Raw genomic sequence first — 11,210 nt, 5'->3', positions numbered from 1 at the left:
TAAAAATTTAAGTACATACATAGATTTAAAAAGCTGCTTGAATACAAAAGTTTTATGAAAATGTCACATTAAACAACTGTCTAAATCTACGTTATTTTTTTATTAATAAGGCCGTAAACATTTCCTTACATCGTCAATTTCCATATTCAATTTTTACTTTTTCAATTTCACTGACCAGCGCCNCTAGTAGGCTAACAACCAGAATTGAAATTTAATACGCAAGTACTTACCGTACTACAAGTATACAGAGAGTAGATTTGCTACTCCCTTTTGGCAGCAGCAAATATCTCTCGTACGCGATGAGTGAAAGTAGAGTACCTACTTTGGTGGAGTAATAGCAAGTACGTCAAGTATTTACTCTCTCAACGCCAAGTAGGGTATGTATGCGGAAAAAGAGTAACAATGTGTTGGGAGTAGAGTACAATGCAAGGAGTACTTATTGAACAAAGTGCGGCAAACACACTTGCGCTGGACTCTATTACGTAATGACTTTTAGATATCCAGTAAGACCTACATATATAGTATATGAGTTCTTAATGGTAAAAGAGCATGGCAAGAATGGTAAAAAATTTTACTAAAACAAGGCATACATAAATATGTACATATGTAGTAAGTTGTGATGAAGTTAAGGCATTCTAGTGGCTAGTAAGCGCAATCAAGCGGAGAATGGCTTATATGTGTCCAAAATCAATTTTTATTTATCAAGTTTTCCCTGGATCATTATTCAAAGTGCTACACGAAAATCGCCAGCTTTTGCATTTCACCTACCTATTTCGATTTTTTATCATCAGTTCTTCAGCTTGATTTATTAAATTTTAAATTTCTTTAACCCCATCCTCTTTCCAAGAACCCTATAACCCCATTTCAATCATCAAAAAAAAATTAAACCAAAAAAGTATGTTTTTTTCAAGAATTTTGTAATAAGTATTTTAAGCTCTTAATAGAAACAAGTAATTTTTAAGCAAAAAACAAAACCGACTTCAATTCTTATACGAACATTTAAGATTATTGTTAATTTATTCATGATCCAATGATCAGATTTAAGCCAAATTAATAGGTAACACCTTTCCTGGGAAAAAAGAATTATAAAAATCGGTTAACGTGGTCCAAAGTTATGCGGTAACATACATACAAAAAAAAACATAAAATGAAATATTCCGACGAATGGATAACCTTTCTCTTTTTTGTAAATTCGGTTAAAAAGAAGAATTTTTCACATATGTGAAGCTTCAGCAACTGCCAATTTCGTTGATCATATTTTCAGTTTTATTCCTTAACGAGTGTGCCCAATTTATTATTTTTTTTTTATGGCTTAACATTGAGTGCAATGCAACTGTCAACTTCGAGCAATGTGTTCAACACAGTTTTATGGTATGTACATGTATCTTTATATAAAGGGTGGTCCATATAGTGTTTTTGTTGGTCATATGTTATTTTTACAGTGGCAGAATCATATCTCCGTAGAACTAAATAAATCGCTTTACGCTTGAGCAACGTTGGGAAATAATGATTTTTGATGAAAACACACCGCCCATGCCACAATCGATCCTTTTCGCGCCAAGTTTCGGTTATAGGGTTATCAGCTGTTTCGGCGATGTCAATTAGCCACCTCGGAGCTGCGATTTGTGGGCATCCGTTTTTTGTGGGGTGCCGTGAGGAACTGTTCAATTCATTACCGATTCAGGCCCTTAAGGCAAATGTCGAACAAGCTATTCGCGAGATAGAGTCAGAAACCGTTACCAAGGTCTTGGAAAACTGGGTTAACAGAATGCGGTTCTACGAGCCAGATACCGCACACTGGGTCAAATTGTCGCTTTTTGTTCACAATTCACTGAAGCTTCATTTTTCGCTTAATTAGAAATTTTTTCTATAACATTCCAAATTTTTCTTGTTAAATTTTTTTTCGTTTTGGGGGAACCCTTCAATTGTTTTCAACTAGTTTTTATTATGTAATATTTGTTATCTGGAACAGGAGAATCGATCTTGTTCAAAATTGCCACTTTTTCTGCACTTTGCACTAAAAAATTTAATACAAACAAAAATACAAAAATCATGCTCACCTGGTCTCCTTCAAATTTTATTACTTTATACTGAAATTGAGTGAAAAACGAAGGCTCCAGTGAAGTGTGAACACAAAATGCCAATTTTGAACTACGAACCGAAAATATAGCGCAAGAAATTGATTTTTCCTCTCCTTGGATTTTAAAAAAGAAGCCACTGTATGGGCCACGCTGTACGTACGTTTTGTGTTGTGCACAGACATATATTATTNAACACCAACAATGTGTGAAACTTTCATTGTGTTCCTTACACGCGTTGCTGAGATTACCACGGACAAACGCACACTTTTTTTCGGCTTAATTTTTATATATATAGATGTATAAAAATATCTATGTACTAACAGATGTATGTACGTATAAATTTTGAGACCAGAGTTTCATTTGTCATCAAATGCAGCAAAGCATAGCGATTGTTCTACAGACATATGTACATACATACATTCATACATACATATGTAGATATAAAAAATACGCATGTTGCCTAGAAGAAACGCAGAGGCACGAGTGCATGCGTTTATTTACGCACGTATGTATGCATTTATGTATTTATTTTTCCAACTGAAGGTCTTATCTGACTTTAGCTAACTACATGCAAGCATACATATATACATATGTATGTACATTAAATGAATGAAATGCAAAAATTAAAAATTCAAACAAAACCTGACTTATGAGCCTCCGTGGGAAATAGACACAGTTCTGTAGTTGAATTAAAGCTCCTCAGCTAAGGTGTTATTTTAGTGAGTCAATTCTAAATCACGAAAATGCAATTAAAAGCAATACGATTTTTCTTTATAACATTCCTTCGCTAGAGGCAGAATGGCTCCTTAAGAGTCTGAAATTTCTTAAGGGGTGTTTTCCCGTAACAAAGTCTTCTCAACATACCTCAGTTTCGTTTTCGAACAACAGTACTCAATAATAAGTATTGCGTTTGCTGAGAAGGTACTAAAATATATGTATATTGAGTTCCCTGAAGTTGATTGTGAGTTCGAGTTTAACTCATTCTGTGACCGAACTTACTGATTATAAAATCTTTAGCGATGGCTCCAAAATAGAAGCGGATTAGGATGTAGACCCAAACTTTTTTTTTCGTAAACCACTTTCAAAATTTTACTAGTTTCGGTGGACTCCCTGCTGCTACATTTCTACCATATTCCCGAAACTCACCAATAATTTGAAGATTGAATCTAACGATGGAATATGCAAGTTTTTACAAGTAACCTTCTTAAAACAGAGTACGTAAGTCCCCTTCCAGACACGCCAAGTCTTGCTTTCAAGCCTGCTCGTTCGTTGGCGAAGGAGGTGAGAAGAGAGGCGAAGAGTACAGATACCTCCGTACCGTCGATTCGTTTCAAGTTTTCTTGTTCTCTTTTGATCTTTTCGTTGCTTCCCATTTAAAAAACCAAGGACTTGAATTCAGTAAAACTTGACGCATGTGGAAGCAAAGAGAAAACAAAAAAAAGGGAATGCGATAAAAATTGCTTTCAGGAATTGACGTGTCTGAAAGGGGGTTAAGCCATCAAAAATAAAATAATTTCTCAATACGATTAAAATTACTGAGTGATGGTGAGGTAAGTATGTATGTATGTATATTACGATAAATAAAGTTGAAGATACCTCTTTTTTAACTCACAAAAGAGTAAATCAAAATTGATTACTCTTGAATGGAGTTGTAGTGAGGAGCACGATGGAAGTTTTATTCCTCAGCGAAGAATTTTTGCGAACTGTCTTTAAATCACAGATGGGCACTGCTTTGCCCGCGGGCGAAGCCCTTTTAAGCTTTCTATATATTTTGTATAGAGGCTAGCAGAGTAAAAGCTCTCTCTGCCCAACGCTGCTTTAGATACGCTACTTACCATATGCCACTGAAATATTTTTTAAAGCCCGTTGACCAAAAAAAAAGCAAAAACTTTGCAAACATATTTTTTTGCGCTATCTATCAGAATTGTATAAGAACCGCAGCTTCTATAAATGTATATCCCGAAAATCTGAAGATTAGAACGCTAAAGCTTCAATACGACCATTTTCCACCGAATTACAGCATGTCTAAAATCACCGAAATATATGATATTTTTTGATGCCTTAATTAATTTTTTTTTTTTGGGTATTGCTTACATACATTGATGGGGTAAAGCCAAGCCAACATTTTTGTTCTTTACTATCGAAACCAGATAAATTTTCATAGATCCCCGTTTACAACTCGTGAACCCCATACCTTTTACACGACAACGTGGACCATCGACGAGTCTCCTGTGGATCCCTGGGAGTCCCCCTAGACCACTTTGGGAATCACTGATATAGAGTCTACATCAAATAGTACTATGAGTATATGAATCGTGAGATGAATATGTAGAGAAGAAAAAGTATAATTTTTTTTTTATCGGAAGTAAACGCAGTAACTAAAGCATGGATGAGAATTAGGTAGAGAGTCAAACGATATCATGTTCGTAGTGCCAACCCACCTGCACTTAAGTTCTGTATAACTTTGTCCAACTAAGTACATTCAAACAAGTTCGGCAATGCTAGCGTAGACTTTATTAAGCTAAGAAATTTAACAAGCTTGCCTTATTGTGGGTGCTTGAAAGTTCGGAAACATGTCATGAGCTATCTAACTAAGTTCATGCCAGGTATTTCTTGGCCCGCAGCCATTTTGGCGCTCTCACCTTGGGCTTCGAAAAAATGTTGTATTTTACATGATAATTTTACATAAATGTGTATGTATTAAGCTCATACTTATATGTATATGTATGTACATGCAAGCATGCGTGATGGCAAAGTTGATAACCATGTATATATATTTCTGTTTGCCATTTGCCTTAATTGTATTTGACGCATGTCAACGCGACTGTCAGAAAAGTGCATTTTTCTTCAGCCAAATACATATGTATGAAAATATAGACACACGCACCTACACAAAATGAAGTACATAAATATTTGGATAAGTTATGTATATGAAAAACAGTGAACGTTGGAACAAATTGTCCAAATTTGTTAAGCAAAAGTTGTGAAAGCAAATTGGTGAAAGCAACTTGGGGGGTGCAATTGGAGCGCGACGGGCAGTACATATGTACATAGGTACAAACATATGTATGTTGCTCAAAAGGTATTTGGAACTTAGTTAGTATAGTTCAATATACTATTAAATTATGGTTGCCTTTTGATAAAATGTATCAGATAAACAGGCATACACACAAACAAGCACAAGGTAAGCAAAGAAGACGCATTTAGGTTTTGAAAGTGCAAGTTTTTCTATTTGCTTCAATTCAAATACATTTATGTACTTACACATAGCAGAAGAAAGTGAAAAAGTTAAATAAATAAATTTTTATTTTACCTTTTATAGGAATAAGAATTGCGAGCGGAAAAGTCTGCAAAAACTCAAAATATTTAATACCTAAATTACTAATCTTCTTCTTCTTGATTGGCGCGGAAGCTAGCCAAGCGATTTTGACCTAAACTATTAATACATACATCAAAATTCGTTGTGGCTTTTCGGATTTTCCAGATTTAGGATGTCATTGTAAATATTTGACGTTAAGTATGCAGTCAACTGTATTGGAATTGATTGAACGAAATTGTTATTAATTTAGACACTGTTATTAGCATAAAAGGAGCCAGTCGTCAACCGATCTGAAAGCTTGTAAATAAATTATGTATGTACATTACGGTTGTTCTACGTAAGAATATAAAAAAAAATTGGGATCGCAACCAGGGATTCGACAAAATATTTACTTGAAATCAAGTAAATTTTACCTTTTATTGAGAATTGTATAAATTCATAAATCGCAGAGTTATAGCTGGTCGAGAAAAATATTTTTTCAAATTTTTGCGCTAAGAAACAAATTTTTCCAAACCCGGGTAGCGATACGTAGTTTTTTTTTAATTTTTGTTGATGTATTTATTTTTTACGTACAATAAAATAAAGGGGTGCCCGGTAATGTTGATATTTTTAAAGAGAGCCCTAATGTACAAAGTAAAATGGGTGCGGCATATCGGGACGCAGGGTACTGAGTTCAAAATGACTGGTATAGGCGCCGACCTCTAAAACCAGTATTGATGTTGTTGATAAATGTATCGATAAGACATACATACGTAAATATATGCATATTTTATTGCTTATTCTTTTTTTCAAGCGTAATAAAGGTACATAACATCCATCAATAAATATTACTTAGGTACTACCTAAATTTAAAAGATTGTCTCTATGAATTGCCTCTAGAATAACAATCGATAAATATATCGATAAAAAAGTATTGAGAACTCCATATAAATATTAATCTATTGGTGATAATGCCGATAAATACATACATACATATGTACATACAGCAAAAACGACATCGATAAATATTTCGACAATGACCTCGATAAAAGAATCGATAATTACATCGATAAACAAAAGGATAATAATATCGACGAAGCCATCGATAAATCAATCGATAATAATATCAATAAATGTGTCGATGTAGATACTTATTTTTAAAGTTGCAACAACTTCAAGGAAGATATTTAAAGATTTATCGATAATTGCACAGAAATATGTTTTATTTGAAAGAAAGAAAATGGCAGAACATTTCTTCATTGCAAACAAAAAAAAAAAAACGGTTGGCTATAAAATTGCTACCACAGTTAAAAAAAAAGAAAAGATTTTTCAAGTGAAAGGAGTACCAATTTTCTGGTAGCAGGTATTTATGTCGATGCTGTCATTGGACCTGCGTGACAAGCAGTAATGTGTGTTTATGCGCATGCAGCTACGATTTACTTCTAGCCATACTAAACTAACTTAGTACAAGTGCAGCTACTTAGTACTGTATCAACAATGCACATCTGCCAAAGTTGTCAACAAAGACAACCGCATCACTCGAGCAGCAGTTGAGAAACTAACAAAAAAAAAAAAAACGAAGACAACAAATAACAAATTAAACAATGTTGCACGAAATAATGTTATGACATCAATAAAAAAAATGCAGGCTGATGACAACTGAAAATGTCTATTGCACGATTTGGTTTTATGTTTTGTTTTGTTTTTTTTTTGTTTTGTTTTGTATTGTATGCACTTAAATACAACTGTTTGCATTGTTGCTGTTTTTATAATTTCAATTGGCTTAGCTGCAACATACGCTGCCCACATTCCAAATTTGTTGCACTGTGCACATCACAAGATGCAAGTATTGTAGCTAAGTGAATATGTATGTATGTAGCATTATGAAAGGTGGAATGTGGAATTGTTGTTAATTGCGAAAGCTGCAACGAAGTACATGAAAATACACATTAAGTAATAATTTTTAGTGCCAGTAATTGTGTCATCAGCATTACAATTCGGTTAGTGGGTAATTGCAATGCTCAGATGCATTTTCGTGCCAACTTAGCAAGAGGCTAATAGTTTTATGTTTTTTTTTTTTTTGGGTGATTAGAGGCGGAAAGAGGGAGACAGAGATAGATAATAGTGCAGTAAAAGCTCGAAGTAGTGAGATAGCAAAGACTGGCTTTTTTTACTGTTTTCACTAAAAAAAAAAGGATTAAAAATGTGTGGAGGGTAATAATAATAAATTTGGTCTTTTTATATCCGTCAACTCAAAGTTTGATTGTTCACAGAAGTGAAAAACCAGCTAGAAGTTTAAATGGAAATTACTTTAAATAAGACTTTTAAATGGTGCATTCGCTTATAAGGAAGATAAAAGCACAACAGCGGGAATTTATGTATTTAAAAGAGATATTTTCGGCTTTTTTAACACTATACTATATTATTACTATACTATTACTAAAGATTCGGATTCTGGGGATAAATATAAGTAACTTCTGTTTGCAACTTTTTTCTCGGCAGTATGTTTTTCAATCTCTAAATGACCGTCGAACTTCAAATCGTCCTGGACTGCTTAAATGAGTCAAAATGTTTTTATTCGACAACGAAACAGTATGAATTACTGAGTCGGAGACGGAGACGGAGATCTTTTGTTCGTTTTCCCGACTTCCGGTTTCGACCAGTCCGGAGAAGGTCATTTAGGGGTTGAAAAAGGCACCTCGGAGAAAAAGGCTTCAAACAAAATTTACGTATTTTTATCCTCAGAATACGAATACATAATAGGTCGGTAATACCGCAAGTCGGTAATACCACCAAAAGATAGAACATCCTTGATTTGGTAGTTTATATTTTTGGGTTTTTTCAATAAAAATTATGTCGATCCATTTCAGAGGGGGTAGCGGGTGATATAACTGAACTGTCTGCATTTGTTTGGTGGACGAATTTTCCGTAGAAAGATGATCGGTTCCAAAAACACCAAAGCGCAATACCGATTTACATACATACATATTTATCGATATAAAAATCATCGTCGATATAAATTTGTATCGATTTTATTTCTGGAATATTAATTGTTGATAGATTTATCGATATTACTGTCGACCTATTTTTCGATGTTACTGTTACAGATGTATTTATCGATGTCATTGCTGACATGTTTGTCAACATTATGATCAACATACATATGCACATATTGACTGATATAGTAAACGATTTATTTAACGTTAACATGTCTGGCATATTTATCGATACAATCGATATATCGATATATTTACACTTGTGTTTATCAAAATTTATCGATATCAATACAGCCATATTTATTACTAGGGCAAACGGTCTATTTATCAGTACCATAACCGACATATTTGTCTATATTACCAATATTATCATCGAAAATATTTCGATACTAGTGCCATTTATCGATATCTTTACTGACATATTTATCACCTCCTTTACGTTTTTTTTTTTTGAATTTATGCTAATGCTGCTTTTGTGAATTTTTATTGTTGTTATTTTTTTATGTAATTTTTGTTTACCTCCAACGGCTTTATGTACATTTTTTTCATCAATCAGTGATTCTATTGTAATATTGCCTTCGGCTTTCGACCCTCAGATAAAGTAGCTACAAAATATAGAACAAAAAATAGCTAAACTGCTGCATTTAGTAAGTCAAAATCAAGTTGAAATTCAAAATTAAACACAATTAAGGCGAACGAAAATCTATGAGCTGGCTGTTTAGCTGAAATTGAAAAACTAAAAAGCTGCCAGAGATTAAAACAATAAAACATAAGAAGACAATTAAAAAAATCAATGCTGATAATGTGCTGAAAAACATTGAGCAGGGCAAGGAATGTTTTATTTCCCAATTAAATATAAATACAGTTTATAAGGAAAAAACTAAATTAATTTTTTTTTTCAATATTTGAGTAGTTTCTAGTCTAAAACGAGCATTCTTAAGGCCAATTTTTCAGTGCTAGTTAAAGCTTAGATCACGTAAGCTGCATTCATTTCTTTAACTAATCTTAATTTTAATCAGCTAGCTGGAGCAGTTAAACTAAGTTTAGATCACAGTCGAATCCCTATTTAATGAAATATTTGAACACAATTATACTATAAAACGCATTTATTAGACTTTTACATAAACTTTCATGATTTACAATAGTTGGATTTTTTTTTAAATTTACCGTTAATATTTATTTAATTTATTTTTGTAGCTAAAAATAAAATAGTTAATTTTGGAAAGAAAATATTTGAAGAAATATAAAAACATTTAAAGCTCCTTGCCACCACGAGACTTGATATCGAAAGCTTGGAAATCGCTGCATAATTTCAATGTAATTCAAAATTAAACTGTATCGAAAGCAATAGAAAAAAGGTATCGTTTATTATTTTTATTATTTGCCTTAACAACTACTAAGCATAAAAAACATAAAGCATTACCTTAGCGGCAAACATATTTGTCATGACTACGAACAATAAAAATAGAAAGAAAGGCGTAAGGTGCTGAAAAAATAACAAATTGAAAAAATAATAAAATGTTTAACAAATTTAACAAAAATAATTAGAATGTGCCCATAGATGTTATTTAGGTAAGCAAAAGCAAGCAAAAGCAAAAGTAGCCAACAAATAAATGAAATGAAATGAAAGCGAGAAGAACAACTCTCAGGTAGTTTAAAGACTGCTTTATGTGATTGTTAAGAACGCATTTTAACTAGAAATTTCATAGAAGTGATAACGGTATAAGTTTAGGCGTGTTAAACGAGAGAAAAAATAAAACATGGAAGCCCAAAAATTTTAACTCGCGCGTTCTGCATTAAATACCAAATAGGGATGTACGACTAGTTAGTTAGTCGAATAAGTTGATTAATCGAAGCCTAATTAATTTAATTTCTGTAACTCTTCTCTACCGATTGTTTCTCTACTGGTAGAGAATATACGTCATTCTCTACTACTCATTAGCAGTAGAGAACAGGGCGGCGAATTTATATCTCAATTCGCCTTGGTAGAGAATTGTTACAGAAACGAGCTACAGGATTATGATTAAACAAAAAAACTATTTAACCGATTAATCGCACATCCCTAGTACCAAATGTTCAATGAACCAAATTTTTTTGTGCAGAATAGAACGGGAGATAATTTTTGTTGACAAAAAACCTACAAGCATGTTGTGAAACTCAAAACTTTGAAATCGACTCGATTTGGCAAATATTTTTTTACTTATATCTGATCAAAAGAGTGAATATTCTAATTGCAAACTGTAGAAGAAGCAGCAGCGATATGAAATAAATCATTTTAATGCGAGATTTGTGAATTTTTGGGTTAAAAAGTATCGAAAAAATTATTGAAATCGAGACGATTTCAAATTTTCGACATTCAGAATATGTCTAATATGAACATATCGAGCCCTAACCGCCAACATTGTTAAGCGACATTTTCTCAAAACTTTATTTTTGATGCAGAAATGTTCCAGAGCAATTAGATGCATTTTTGCATCGAAAATAAAATTAAGAATAAAGAATGTCGCTTACAATCGAAATTCTAGAACTCATTTTCTTACGTGCAATTCTTATGGTAAAACTAAAGGCTCGGCGCGGGACTTCTTACAATTGTCCTATAGAGGGGAGATTCATGGAGGATCATTACTATACCAAATGCTAAAATTTCAGTCTTACTCCGATCGCATTGCCGAGTTTTTTGACGTAGAATACGTCTTACCTTAAGGTATGGGGGCTATGTTCAAATGTTGTAGTTGTAATTTTTAGAGCTTCACAAAAACGCTTATTGCACGAGAACTAATAAAGCGATTTCAAAGAAAAGTGTGGCGTTTCAAAGATAAAATTCCAAACCTGTCG

Source organism: Rhagoletis zephyria, unplaced genomic scaffold (genome assembly GCF_001687245.7).
Source record: "Rhagoletis zephyria isolate East Lansing unplaced genomic scaffold, Rhagoletis_zephyria_1.1 Rzeph_scaffold_00046, whole genome shotgun sequence".
In the NCBI taxonomy this organism is placed as follows: domain Eukaryota; kingdom Metazoa; phylum Arthropoda; class Insecta; order Diptera; family Tephritidae; genus Rhagoletis; species Rhagoletis zephyria.
This window is presented reverse-complemented; position numbering follows the sequence as displayed.